The sequence below is a fragment of the Tachyglossus aculeatus genome, unplaced genomic scaffold, assembly GCF_015852505.1.
Source record: "Tachyglossus aculeatus isolate mTacAcu1 unplaced genomic scaffold, mTacAcu1.pri scaffold_78_arrow_ctg1, whole genome shotgun sequence".
Taxonomy (NCBI): domain Eukaryota; kingdom Metazoa; phylum Chordata; class Mammalia; order Monotremata; family Tachyglossidae; genus Tachyglossus; species Tachyglossus aculeatus.
Window position 1 is genome coordinate 1,279,306 of NW_024045093.1, and position 12,958 is coordinate 1,292,263.

At 50.2% G+C, this 12,958-nt stretch overlaps 1 pseudogene; it reads right to left on the minus strand.

The window, feature by feature from the left end:
* Positions 1 to 386: 386 nt before the first annotated feature.
* The window catches only part of LOC119924065, a 32,262-nt pseudogene continuing 19,690 nt past the window's right edge, over positions 387 to 12,958 (minus strand).

Sequence of the window (12,958 nt, forward strand, 5' to 3'; positions counted from 1 at the left end):
GCAAAGCAGCTCAATTCTGATGGTTGGGCTACAGCAGCAGCCAGGTTCAGGTTTAAAGAATATTTTCAGAGCCAGATTAATGGCTCATGGTTGCTTTATGAGGACCTAACTAGCCTTCAGCTGGTTTAGAGTACACAATTGACTAGCTGTGGCAGCAAATCAGGAGCCCAGAGCCCAGGAGTATACTGTAGTCTGGAAGGAACCATACTCTGCAAGCCCAAGGGAAAAGAACATTATTTTCTAGGTGAGGGGGGCGGAGGGGGAGTGTGCTAGCATGCAATGCAGGGAGGAAAACAGGACAAGGAGGACTTGCCTGAGGGCTGGCCAAGATTTGAAGAAAAAAAATGATCACAGGATATTTTTTCAAAGAGTTTACTGAAGCAGTAACAGTTTGGTCAGACACTGGCTTGAAAGAGGCAGTTTCATGATGCTGAAAAACACTTTACAAAAGTACTGCAGCACAAGATTCCCTCTGTAAACTAGGCTTTGCCGTAAACTTCCCTAGAGTTACGTGTTCATAAGATTTCAAACCTATTCTTTCTACCAATCCAGGATGGTCTTGCGCTCTTGAAAAACTGCAGAAGGCACTTGAAAGCTGTTTTAGGACTTGGTCAAATTCTTTTGCTTGCTGGTAAGATGTTGCTGCACTGGGCATCGGTGCAGGTTTTCACTATAAATCATGGTGTTGGGATGTTTGGTTGATGACCTGTGAACAACAAGTTGAGGAGAAGGACTACGTAATGTGTGAACAACTGTCTGATGGCAGAGGTACGAGATTTAGAAACCTAATCAGATAACTCATGCATGTTAAGCTGGTGCTACCTGCAGAACCTCATGTTCCTTTGGAGAAGCTTGGTTTCTCCATTCTGTCAGCTTTATTTCCCAGAACGATGGGTGCAGGGTTGAGGGACAGTCAGAGTCTTACATGCAGGCATGAGCTGCTGCCCCCAAGACATTGAAAATGACAGTGGTTCCAAGAAGCCCTTCAGGCAGTAGGATCTGACAAACGCTAATTCACATTTCAGAAGCATATTCAGTGCAGGAGAGGCCAAAAGGCATCTGGAATCCAGCCCGAAGCTAGAGGCTAACCAGGGGAGCCAACTCACTAACACCCAACAATGCTGTGGTCTTCCTACCTCCTAGGGTAGGTGTTTGGATGACTCCCAATTGCCTTTAGCTGTCTGGGCATAGATTAATTGGGACTTCATGCTCCAGGGACACTGAGGTGCAAAGGCTGGCTGCCCATATAGGGCACTGGCCCTGTAGAGTGGGGCTCAGTAGGGTATATCCTGGGGGCCCAGCAGTGAGGTGAAGGGAACTGTCTTTAGGGTCAGGCCAGGGTCAACTGGCTGAACTTACACAGTCAAAATGTTTGTATGTGTGTGGATACTGGGGACAGGGAGAAGAGATGGGCCAGGGTAAGGAAGATGCCCCTCTGAGCGCATATGCTCTTCCCAGCTAGCCCTGGGAACGGATCTCATGAGAGTCCTTTCCCATCACCCCTGGCTGGGTGTGGGGCATACTGACAGTGGCACATAGGTCTCTCATTTTTTTCTACAGACCCCTCCTCTTCCCCCCTACTCCAGCCCCTTGATTTAAGAAATTCACACACCTACCTGTCCATCCCTAGTTTCAACAGTCTTGAGAAGGAGTGTTCTCTTGGGCTGGGTGTCCACCAGAGGGTGGGAGTCAATGTTGGTTTCTGAAAGATGAGAATAACAATTTGTCAAAATGAGAGTTTAATGGTCCCTGCATATCACCCAAGAGTTCTCTACAAAGGATTAAGATTCTTGTGTTTATTCCTGTTGAGAATTTCTCTCTTTCACCAGGCACCAGGCAGTGCCTTCGGAGGTTTAAAGAGTTGCCAATATTGGTTTCGTGATCAGCAATCCATGTACACAGGCTGTGTGAACTATTGATTACAAAAGTGAATAGCTATTCATAAAATGGGGGTTTTGGGGCAGTAATAAAAAAGTTTAAAAAAAGTTTAATCAACTTTGTTGCCCATGAAAATGAACAGTTACGAGCCTAGGGGTAGTCAATGATCACGATCAAGTCAACGAGAACATTGGTATTAAGCAGTATAAACGATTCAGGAGTTGTGGGGTAGATTTAGTCAGGGTACATCTTGATTCTGACTAGTTCCTTTTGTCCTAATCAATCATGTGACCAGCTACTTAGGTGAAAAAAGTCTAAATTTCAGGGGGGCCACATTCAATTATTATCATGTTATTTGTTAAGTGCTTACTATGTGTCAGGCAATGTATTAAGAACTGGGAGGATAGAAGCAAGTCGAGTTGTCCCTTGTGAGGCCCACAGTCTCTATACCCATGTTACAGATGAGGTAATAAAGGCACAGGGAAGAGAAGTGACTTGTCCAAGGTCACACAGCCGATAAGTGGCAGAGCTGGGATTAGAACCCATGGCCTTCTGACTCTCAGGCCCATGGCCTATGCACTACACCATGTGGGCCACAGTCACCCTATGCATGGTGTGACCGCCACCCCTGCTTTAGTAGCAACTGTGTGAGTGATGAGATTTCTCTAGTTTGACCCAGTAGAGGCAAAATCACCTTGCCTGCCAGATTTGAGGGAGGGTTGGTTGCTTCAGCTTGGATGAAAGAGACGAACTCACCCTCTCTCTGCCACCCCTCCCCCCACTGCTGGGGCTTCCCCTAAATCCACTGCAGCTTCAACTAGAGACAACCCCCCATTATTACAAAGGAGTTCCAGCTTCCCCAAACACAGGTCTCGGCACTTAGGAGTGTCTAGGGCTTTTTCTGATCAGAAGGAAACTTCTGTGCTTCCCATAAGGAAGCTACCAAGCCCTGGAAATGAAATGGCAGTGCTCACCTCTCAGGTCCAAGGAAGAAAAGCTTGGAACCGGCAGGGTAATCCTGTAAAAAGACAGATCACATTAAGTGGTTACCAGGCAACCCTAAGGATAGATGGTCACCTCCCAGGTTCCCACTCCTCTCCCCTACTTACCTGCTCTCCTCCCCCTCCAGTAATTTGCGGTAGGTGGCTATCTCAATATCCAGTACCATCTTGACATTCAGCAGGTCCTGGTATTCACGCAGGTGGCGAGCCATCTCTTCCTCCATGTTCTGGATTTCATCCTGAAGGCGGCCAAAAGTGTCTTGGTAGTTAGCAGCTTCAACCGAAACGTTCTCCTCCATCTCATGCATCTGGAGCTCCAGAGAGTCATTCTGCAAGAGAAGAGTAGGAGCTTGGCTATGACCTCATCAAAGACCTGGTGCCCCGAGTGATGCAGCCCAACCCAGTTTGACCCCATTCTGTGGTCCATGGAGAGGCAGAGGTGTCTCAGCATGAACATGGTGCCAGATAATAAGAATAATGCCATTTATTAAGCACCTACTATGTGCAAAGCACTGTTCTAAGCACTGTGGAGGTTACAAGGTGATCAGGTTGTCCCATGGGGAGTTCATAGTCTTAATCCCCATTTTACAGATGAGGTAACTGAGGCACCAGAAGTTAAGTGACTTGGCCAAAGTTACACAGCTGACAGTTGGTGAAGCTGGGATTTGAACCCATGACCTTTGACTCCAAAGCCCACGCTCTTTCCACTGAGACAAGCTGCTTCTCTAAAGTGTATGTCCAAACACTTGCAGAAGCATTCTTAAGCCACCTGCCAATTGACTATTCCAAGTAATCGTGGACAGAAGAATGAATCATTGTGTTCCAAGCTGACAGTCAGTCAAGCAGAAATAATCAAAGACACGGGGCCCAGAGGTGTGGTTCAGGAATTACCTGGTCTTTCATGCTATCCTAACACTTGGTTAAAAACCTAAACTTCTTTTGTTTCAAACTTGGCTTTAATCACTAGCTTTGATTGCCAATTCCTTCTACATTGGTTAGGAACACATTTGGGATTATGGGAATATATGTTCATGGGTCAAATGGTTTAAACAGTCCTGTTTAAAATGTATGTTGGGTGTCCTCATATAGGAGGCGGAATGCCAATTTAGGAGGCTAGGATATTAGATCAAAGCCCATTGTTGGTGTTAAGTTAGCCATCACCAAGCAAAGGGGAGAATTTCCTGCAATGCCAACTTCAGCCAACACAGTGGACCTGTGGTATTTCATCCCCGATACCCACACCCTCCAGCGTGTACTCACGGTCCCTTTCAGTGCATCCACTTCACAAGTGAGAGACTGGACCTACCAGCGATACTCATTTGATTCCTGCTTGGCCTGGCGCAGGGCATCATTGTTCCTATTAGCAGCTTCAGAGAGGTCAGCAAACTGTTGAGAAAAAATTGACAGTGGACATCTCAACCCCAGGGTGGATTGCAGCCCCTTGGTCCCAAGAGGACAGAGGACCAGTCAGCTGTCAACTGGAAAGCTGGATCACCAATGAATTCCCTATTCCACTCTCCTCCGGTCACTAGTGTCACCTCCCGTAGCATACAGCGTGGTCCTGAGAAACCCATCTAGGGAAATAGGTGAGTCCTATGCATGCCACAGATACTTCCAGAGGGAGCCCCTACCCCCTGACTGCCAGTTTGATGAAGTGAGTGTATGCATGCATGCACCGTACCCCCAATCCCTGCACCCCCTCTCCAGATGGGTGACCTGTGCCAACTGCTTGGTTTAATCCCCAGAGAGCTGGTTTAGGGACTAGGTTTAGGGTACTGCCCTCAGGGAACACCTTCCCCTAGAGTCACACCTCAGATTTGTACCATTCTTCAGGTTCATGGATGTTCTGGCAGCCACATTTTGGTACCACTGGCGAACATTACGCAGGGCAGCAGTGTGATCTGGCTTAGCCACATCCACATCGATTTGGATGTGCTGTTCCTGAATCTGGGACTGCAGCTCCTGTATTTCCTGGTGAAGAATAAGTAGAAAAGATCAAGTTCCTGCGGGCTTCCCTGAGAAGATCGGCTTAATTTACATTCCCCGATTAAGAGGAAGCCCATTACCTCGTCGTGAAGTTTCTTCAAGAAGACTATCTCTTCTTTTAAGGATTTGACTTTCCGCTTGAGATCAAGGTGTGCCAGTGAAGCACTGTCAACATCCTAATTGAGATGAGAGCCAAATTACTTATTCTAACCAAATCAACCATTCATTGACTCACATTTGCTTTTTAGAAAACATTTGTTGAAAATAAGCAGAGTCAAATAAGCAGAGTCTACCATGCCAAAGCATCCAGAAAGAGTTGAACTGAGCTTTCCAGTTGGAGGTTTGGAATTTGGCCAAATCAATCTGGTTCTCAACTTGGAAATGCCGAGGTGAGAGGTGTTCATTCTTTGGTAATTAGTCATAAGGGTAGGCCCGGTATCATGAGAGTCCAATTGGGGACTTCTTTACTGAGACAGGTCCTGGGTGGATCTCGTAGGCCCTGGTCACCAACAAGCAGGCAGGTTAGAAAAGCAGCTCTGGCTCTGATTCTGGCTTCAGAAAGTGAAAAACAGATGTGTCAATCTATCAGTTCAACTTGCTTTTCCCCTTCTTCCAGAGGACGTCACAGCTTGGAGACAAGGGAGACAGTGTGGCCTATTGGAACAAGCACAGGGCTGGGAGACAGGAAACTTGGGTTCAGATCCTGGTTCTGCTACTTGTCTGCTGGGTGACCTTGACCAAGCCCCTTAACTTCTCTGGACCTGTTTCCTGTAAAAGGGGAATTCTTGTCCTGCCTCCTTCATTGACTATGAGTTCTGTGGGGAAAAGGTACTCTTTCCATTCTGATTATTTTGTCTCTGCCCCAGTGGCTAGCACATAGTGAGAACAACCAAAGTAACTGCATATAGTATAGTGCTCTGAATATAGCAGGCATTCAATGTATACTACTGGATGAATTAATTGCAATATAGTCCCTTCTTCCCGTAGATGTACTTTCTCTGACTCCTGCCCAAGCCTTCTCTCTGACTTCCCTGCCTTCAACCTTCAATCTTCTACCCAGATCATTTTCTTAAAAAAATTATTCTGGGCACATCTCCCCACTCCTTAAAAAACCCCCGTCTCAGTACAATACTCTGCACACAGTAAGCTCTCAATAAATACTATTGAATGAATGAATGAGTGCCCCCTGCTTTCTACCCCTCTGTTTTCTGCTCCTTTGCGTCTCAGACCCTCTGCCCCTCAGCTCTCTTCCCCCTACCCTTCGTCTCTCCTTTCTCTTCCCCTCTGCTTTCTGCTGTCTCCATCCTTCTTGACTGTGAGACTATTGTTGGGTACGGATTGTTGATGATGCTGTACTTTCCAAGCTCTTAGTACAGTGCTCTGCACACAGTAAGCGCTCAATAAATACTATTGAATGAATGAATGAATGCCCCCTGCTTTCTACCCAGCTGCTTTCCGCTCCTTTGCTTCTCAACCCTCTGCTCCTCTGCCCCTCTGCCCTGCTGACCCTCAGCTCTCTTCCACCTACCCTTCAGCTCTACTTTCTCTTCCCCTTTGTTTTCCACTGTCTATCTCCCACCTTCTAGACTGTGAGCCTGTTGTTGGGTATGGATTTTCTCTGTAGATGAATTGTACTTTCCGAGTGCTTAGTACAGTGCTCTGCACACGGTAAGCACTCAATAAATACGCTTGAATGAATGAATGAATGCTCCATTCACCTCAGCTCTCTACCTTCCTTCCACCCCGCGATCAGCTCTCTTCCCCATTCTGCTCTCAGCTCCCTGCCCCTATGCCCATCTGCACTCTTCCATTCTGCATTCTGCCCCACTCCTCTCTACCCGCTGGTATTTTCCCTCCTGGTCTCTTCCCCCCTCGTCTCTGTCCCCAGAGTTTCTGCCCCCCTAGACTCTAAAACCCAGCTCTCTGCCCCCCGGTTCTATGCTTTCTGCCCCGAGCTCTCTGGATCCCCAGATTTGCACCTCTCAGCTTTCTGCCACCGGCTATCAGCTCCCCTTGGTCCTTGCCCCTCAGTTCCCTGACCCCATTCTCTCTGTCCCCTGCTTTCCTGCCCTGCCTCTCAGTTCTCTGCTCCATGCCCCTTTAGTCTCTGCTTCCTATCCCGCCGCCCCCGCCCTTTCCCCCACCCCGCCCCACACACAGCTCTTGACTCTCAGCCCCTCAGCTCTCAGATCTCTGCCCTTAAGGTCTGTATCTTTCTGTTCTCTACCCCTCAAATTTTTCCCCTTGAATCTCTTCCCCTCTGATCTCTGGCCCTTGTTCTCTGACTCCCTGCTCTCTATCCACCTGCTCTCTGAATCTCTGTCCCTCTGCTTTCTGCCCCACAGCTCACCTCCCTGTGCTCCACCCCTCAGTTTTCTGTCCCTCAACTCTATTCCCTCTGACCCTCAGCTCTGTGTCTTCGCTTCAGCTCCCTGCCACTCAATTCTCTTCCCTCTGACCCTCTGACCCTCAACTATCATCTCCAATCGCTTCATTTCACTGGTCCTCAGTTCTCTGCCCTTTTGTTCTCTGCTTTTTGTTCTCTTCCCTTTTCTTCTCTGGCCTTCTGCTCACTGCCCTATGCCCCTCTGCCCCTAGACTTCCTGCCCTGTTTCTCTGCCTCCCTGCTCTCTTTGCCTTCCCTGATCTTTGCACCCGGGCTCTCTACCCATCAGATGCCTGCTCTCTTTCCACCCACTCTCTGCCACCCACTCTCTAACCCCAACTCTCTGCCACCAGCTCTCTGCCCCCAGCAATGTGTGCAATCTCCCAGCTCTTTGCCCTATCCCCAATTCTCTGCTTTTCGTCCCCCAGCTCTCTGCCCCCCAGCTCTCTCATCTCTTGCCCCCCAGCTCTTTGCTTTCTGACCCCAGCTCTCTGCTCTCTGACACACAGCTCTCTGCTCTCTGACACACAGCTTTCTGTTTGCCCAGCTTTCTATCCCTCCAACTTTCTATCTCCCTGGCTGTCTATCCACTAAGCTTTCTGCCTCTCGGCCCCTTTGCCCTCTACTCCTCGACTCTCTGTCCCTCTGCTATCTGCTACGCCACTGTCTGCCCCTCAGCTGTCTTCCCTCCTGACCTCTGTTCCCCTAATCACTGCCCCCCTTTCTGTTCCCCCTGTTGTCTGCCTCCTCCTCTCGGCCCCCCACTCTCTGCCCCGCTGATCTTTGGATCCCTAGCACTCTACTACTCATCTCCCTGCCCCTCAGCGCCCAGTCCCCAGTTTTAGGCACCCCCAACTTTCTGGCCCACCAGTTTCTGCCCTCCCACTTTCTGCTCCCCCTGCTTAAGACCGCCCCCCCCCCCCAGTTCTCTGTCCCACAACTCTTTGCTTCCTGCCACTATCTCTCTGTCCCTCAGCTCTAGGCTCTCTGCCCTTCAGCTCTCTGTCCCTCAATCCTCTGTCTCTCAGCTCTCTGCCCCTCAATTCTCAGCCCCCGAACTCTCGGCTTTCTTCCAATCTGCTCTCTTCTTGCCTGCTCTTTGCCCGTCTGCTCTCTGCTCCCTTGCCCTGCCTCACAGACTCCTGCCTCGTAGGTCTTTCTACCACAGGCTCTCTGCCCCCAGGCTTCTGCTATCTTCCATAAGCTCTCTGCCCTGACCCCCAGTTCTCAGCTCTCCATCCCCAAGCTCTCTGCTCTGCGTCCCCCAGTTCTCTGCAGTCTGTTCTTCAGCTATCTGCTGTCTTACCCCTATCTCTCTGCTCTTTGTCCCTCACTCCCTGCTCCCCCAAGCTCTCAACAAATCAGCTCAATTTCCTCCCCCAGCTCCCTGTCCAACTGGCTCTCTGCCCCCGTGCTTACTGCTCTTGGCCCCAGTGTTCTGCTTTTTCCCCCTCCCCCAGCTCTGTGCTTTCACCCCACTCCCTGCTCCCTATTCCCAGACTCTTTGTCCCCCATCTCTCTTTCCCCTGAGCTTTCTATTCCCCACCCCCCCCAGCTCTCTGTCCCACACAGCTCTCTCTCCCCGCAGTTCTCTGCCTGTCAGCTCTTTCCCCCCGTGATCTCTGACTTTTAGCTCTCTGCCCCCGCCTTACCCAGCTCTTGGCTTTCTGCCCCTTGCCACAGCTCTCTGCTCCCCCAAATTTCTGCTCTGCCGCCCCCGCACCCAGCTCTCTGATCTCTGCCCCCAACCTCTCTGACACTCAGCTCTCTGGATCCCTAGCACTCTACTCCTCAGATCTCTGTCACTAAGATCTCTAACCCCCCCGCCACTCCCAGCCCTCAAGCTCACTGCCCCACCAGCTCTCTATCCCCCAGCTCCCTGCCTTATTCCCCTCCAGCTCTCTGGCCCCATACCTCAGGTCTCTGCCCCCCAGCACTCTGATCTCTGCCCCCCCACCTTTCTACTCTCTGCCCCCGCTGCACTCTTTGCCCCCCCAGCACTCTGCCCCATGCCCCCAAGCAGTCTGCCCCCTGCCCTCTGCCCTCGGGCTCTTTCCTCGCTTCCTCAAGCTCCCTGCCCACTCTAGGTTCTCTGATCTCTGCCCACACCCAGCTCTTTTCTATCTTACCCCAAATTTCTGCTTTTTGTCCACCAGTTCTCTGCTCTTTACACCCCAGATTTCTGCTCTCTGCCTCTCGGCTCCCTGTCTCTCAGATCTCTAAATCACTGTTAGGATCTCTAGGATCCACTGGACTCTGGGGTTCTGACACTTGGTCCATGGCAGGGAGGTAAAAGAGAGGGTGGGGTTTTAAGGAGGGATGGAGGTTAGAATTTTGGGCCCAAATGGCAACAGGAGAGGAAGGAAAGGGTTCTTTCCCTCCCTTCTCTATGTGGGGAGACATGGGGAGCAGGGGCTGCCGAGAATAGAATAGAATAGATTCTATTTATCTAATTTGATGGTACTGGTGCCTGTCTACTTGTTTTGTTTTCTTGTCTGTCTCCCATTCTAGACTGTGATCCCGCTGTTGTGTAGGGATTGTCTCTATCTGTTGCAGAATTGCATCTTTCAAGTGCTTAGTACAGTGCTCTGCACACAGTAAGTGCTCAATAAATATGATTGAATGAATGAATGAGGGAACTGGGCAGCGTTTTTTTGGGAGAGGAGGAATCACCCTTCTAGATAATGGCAAGGGACCCCACCCTTGAGTGGTTTGGCATGGTGCTTTCTCCCACATTAGAGAGGCTTATCCCTTGCCTCCATCTCTCCCTTGGGAAGCATCATGGCCTCATGTTTAAAGCATGGGCCTGGGAGACAGAGGATGTGGGTTCTGATGCCAGCTCTCCCATTTGTCTACTGAGTGACCTTGGCCAAATGATTTCACTTCTCTGGACCCCAGTTCCCACATCTGTAAAATTGAAATTAACATTGTGAGCCCCAGGTGGGACATGGGCTATGTCCAATCTAATTAACTTGTATCTCTCCCACCGCTTAGTACAGTGCCTGACACCTAGTAATTGTTTTACAAATAATCAATAAATAAAGCCCGCCTTGTCAGACTGAGTTCTCTGCTACTCTCCCATCCTTCCCAGCGGTATCCTCAGAGGAACTCTCCTCCCTCCTCTCAAGTGCTACTCCGGCCACCTGTGCTTCTGACCCCATTCCCTCTCATCTTATGAAATCTCTCGCTCCATCCCTTCTCCCCTCCTTAACTTCCATCTTCAACCGCTCACTCTCCACTGGTTCCTTCCCCTCTGCCTTCAAACATGCCCATGTCTCTCCCATCCTAAAAAAACCCTCTCTTGACCCCACCTCACCTTCTAGTTATCGTCCCATATCCCTCCTACCATTCCTTTCCAAACTCCTTGAACGAGTTGTCTACACGCGCTGCCTAGAATTCCTCAACAACAACTCTCTCCTCGACCCCCTCCAGTCTGGCTTCCGTCCCCTTCATTCCACGGAAACTGCGCTCTCAAAGGTCACCAATGACCTCCTGCTTGCCAAATCCAACGGCTCATACTCTGTCCTAATCCTCCTCGACCTCTCAGCTGCCTTTGACACTGTGGACCACCCCCTTCTCCTCCACACGTTATCTGACCTTGGCTTCACAGACTCCGTCCTCTCCTGGTTCTCCTCTTATCTCTCCGATCGTTCTTTCTCAGTCTCTTTTGCAGGCTCCTCCTCCCCCTCCCATCCTCTTACGGTGGGGGTTCCCCAAGGTTCAGTGCTTGGTCCCCTTCTGTTCTCAATATACACTCACTCCCTTGGTGACCTCATTCGCTCCCATGGCTTCAACTATCATCTCTACGCTGATGACACCCAGATCTACATCTCTGCCCCTGCTCTCTCCCCCTCCCTCCAGGCTCGCATCTCCTCCTGCCTTCAGGACATCTCCATTTGGATGTCCGCCCGCCACCTAAAGCTCAACATGTCGAAGACTGAGCTCCTTGTCTTCCCTCCCAAACCTTGTCCTCTCCCTGACTTTCCCATCTGTGTTGACGGCACTACCATCCTTCCCGTCTCACAAGCCCGCAACCTTGGTGTCATCCTCGACTCCGCTCTCTCATTCACCCCTCACATCCAAGCCGTCACCAAAACCTGCCGGTCTCAGCTCCGCCACATTGCCAAGATCCGCCCTTTCCTCTCCATCCAAACTGCTACCCTGCTCATTCAAGCTCTCATCCTATCCCGTCTGGACTACTGCACTAGCCTTCTCTCTGATCTCCCATCCTCGTGTCTCTCTCCACTTCAATCCATACTTCATGCTGCTGCCCGGATTATCTTTGTCCAGAAACGCTCTGGACATATTACTCCCCTCCTCAAAAACCTCCAATGGCTACCGATCAATCTGCGCATCAGGCAGAAACTCCTCACCCTGGGCTTCAAGGCTCTCCATCACCTCGCCCCCTCCTACCTCACCTCCCTTCTCTCCTTCTACTGCCCAGCCCGCACCCTCCGCTCCTCCACCACTAATCTCCTCACTGTACCTCGCTCTCGCCTGTCCCGCCATCGACCCCCGGCCCACGTCATCCCCCGGGCCTGGAATGCCCTCCCTCTGCCCATCCGCCAAGCTAGCTCTCTTCCTCCCTTCAAGGCCCTGCTGAGAGCTCACCTCCTCCAGGAGGCCTTCCCAGACTGAGCCCCTTCTTTCCTCTCCCCCTCGTCCCCCTCTCCATCCCCCCGTCTTACCTCCTTCCCTTCCCCACAGCACCTGTATATATGTATATATGGTTGTACATATTTATTACTCTATTTATTTATTTATTTATTTATTTATTTTACTTGTACATTTCTATCCTACTTATTTTATTTTGTTGGTATGTTTGGTTCTGTTCTCTGTCTCCCCCTTTTAGACTGTGAGCCCACTGTTGGGTAGGGACTGTCTCTATGTGATGCCAATTTGTACTTCCCAAGCGCTTAGTACAGTGCTCTGCACATAGTAAGCGCTCAATAAATACGATTGACTGATTAGAAGGGATCAGTGAGGAGGTGGCAGGAGCCAAGCCCCTGGGATCTTGAGGAGTGAGGGAGGATGGAACAGACCACAGAATACTAGCTAAGAATCCTTTGAGGAAGACAGCGTGCCCCCTTTCCAGTCCCTTACCACTGCCCAAGGATTAGGCCAGAAAGTAGGGTGGCCCTGGGCCCCAGCCAAACTCGAAGCAACGTGGAGAATCGGAAGGGCCCCAAGGCCCTCGGTTCCACCTGAAAAGGTGGACAGTGGGACATCCGGGCCCCTGCCTCTTCAGGTGTGACAACACATTGACAGGCGGGACAGTGGGTGGGTGGCTGGATGTTGGATACCGTTCCTCTAGGGCGAATGCTGATTTGTTTCTCTTTGTGCAGGTCTTTTGGAGGGGCAGTCTTGTTCAGAAGCAGATCTGATAGATCAGATGACAGATGAGCAGTGTGGCTCAATGGAAAGAGCACGGGCTATGGAGTCAGAGGTCATGGGTTCAAATCCTGACTCTGCCATTTGTCAGCTGTGTGACTTTGTGCAAGTCACTTAACTTCTCTGTGCTTCAGTTCCTTCTTCTGTAAAATCGGAATTAAGACTGTGAGCCCCACGTGGGACAACCTGATCACCTTGTAACCTGCACATAGTAAGCGCTTAATCAATGCCATTATTATTAATATTACTATTATTATTAATACTATTTTTATTACTAATATTATATTTGTACCCTTTCTAGACTGTGAGCCCACTG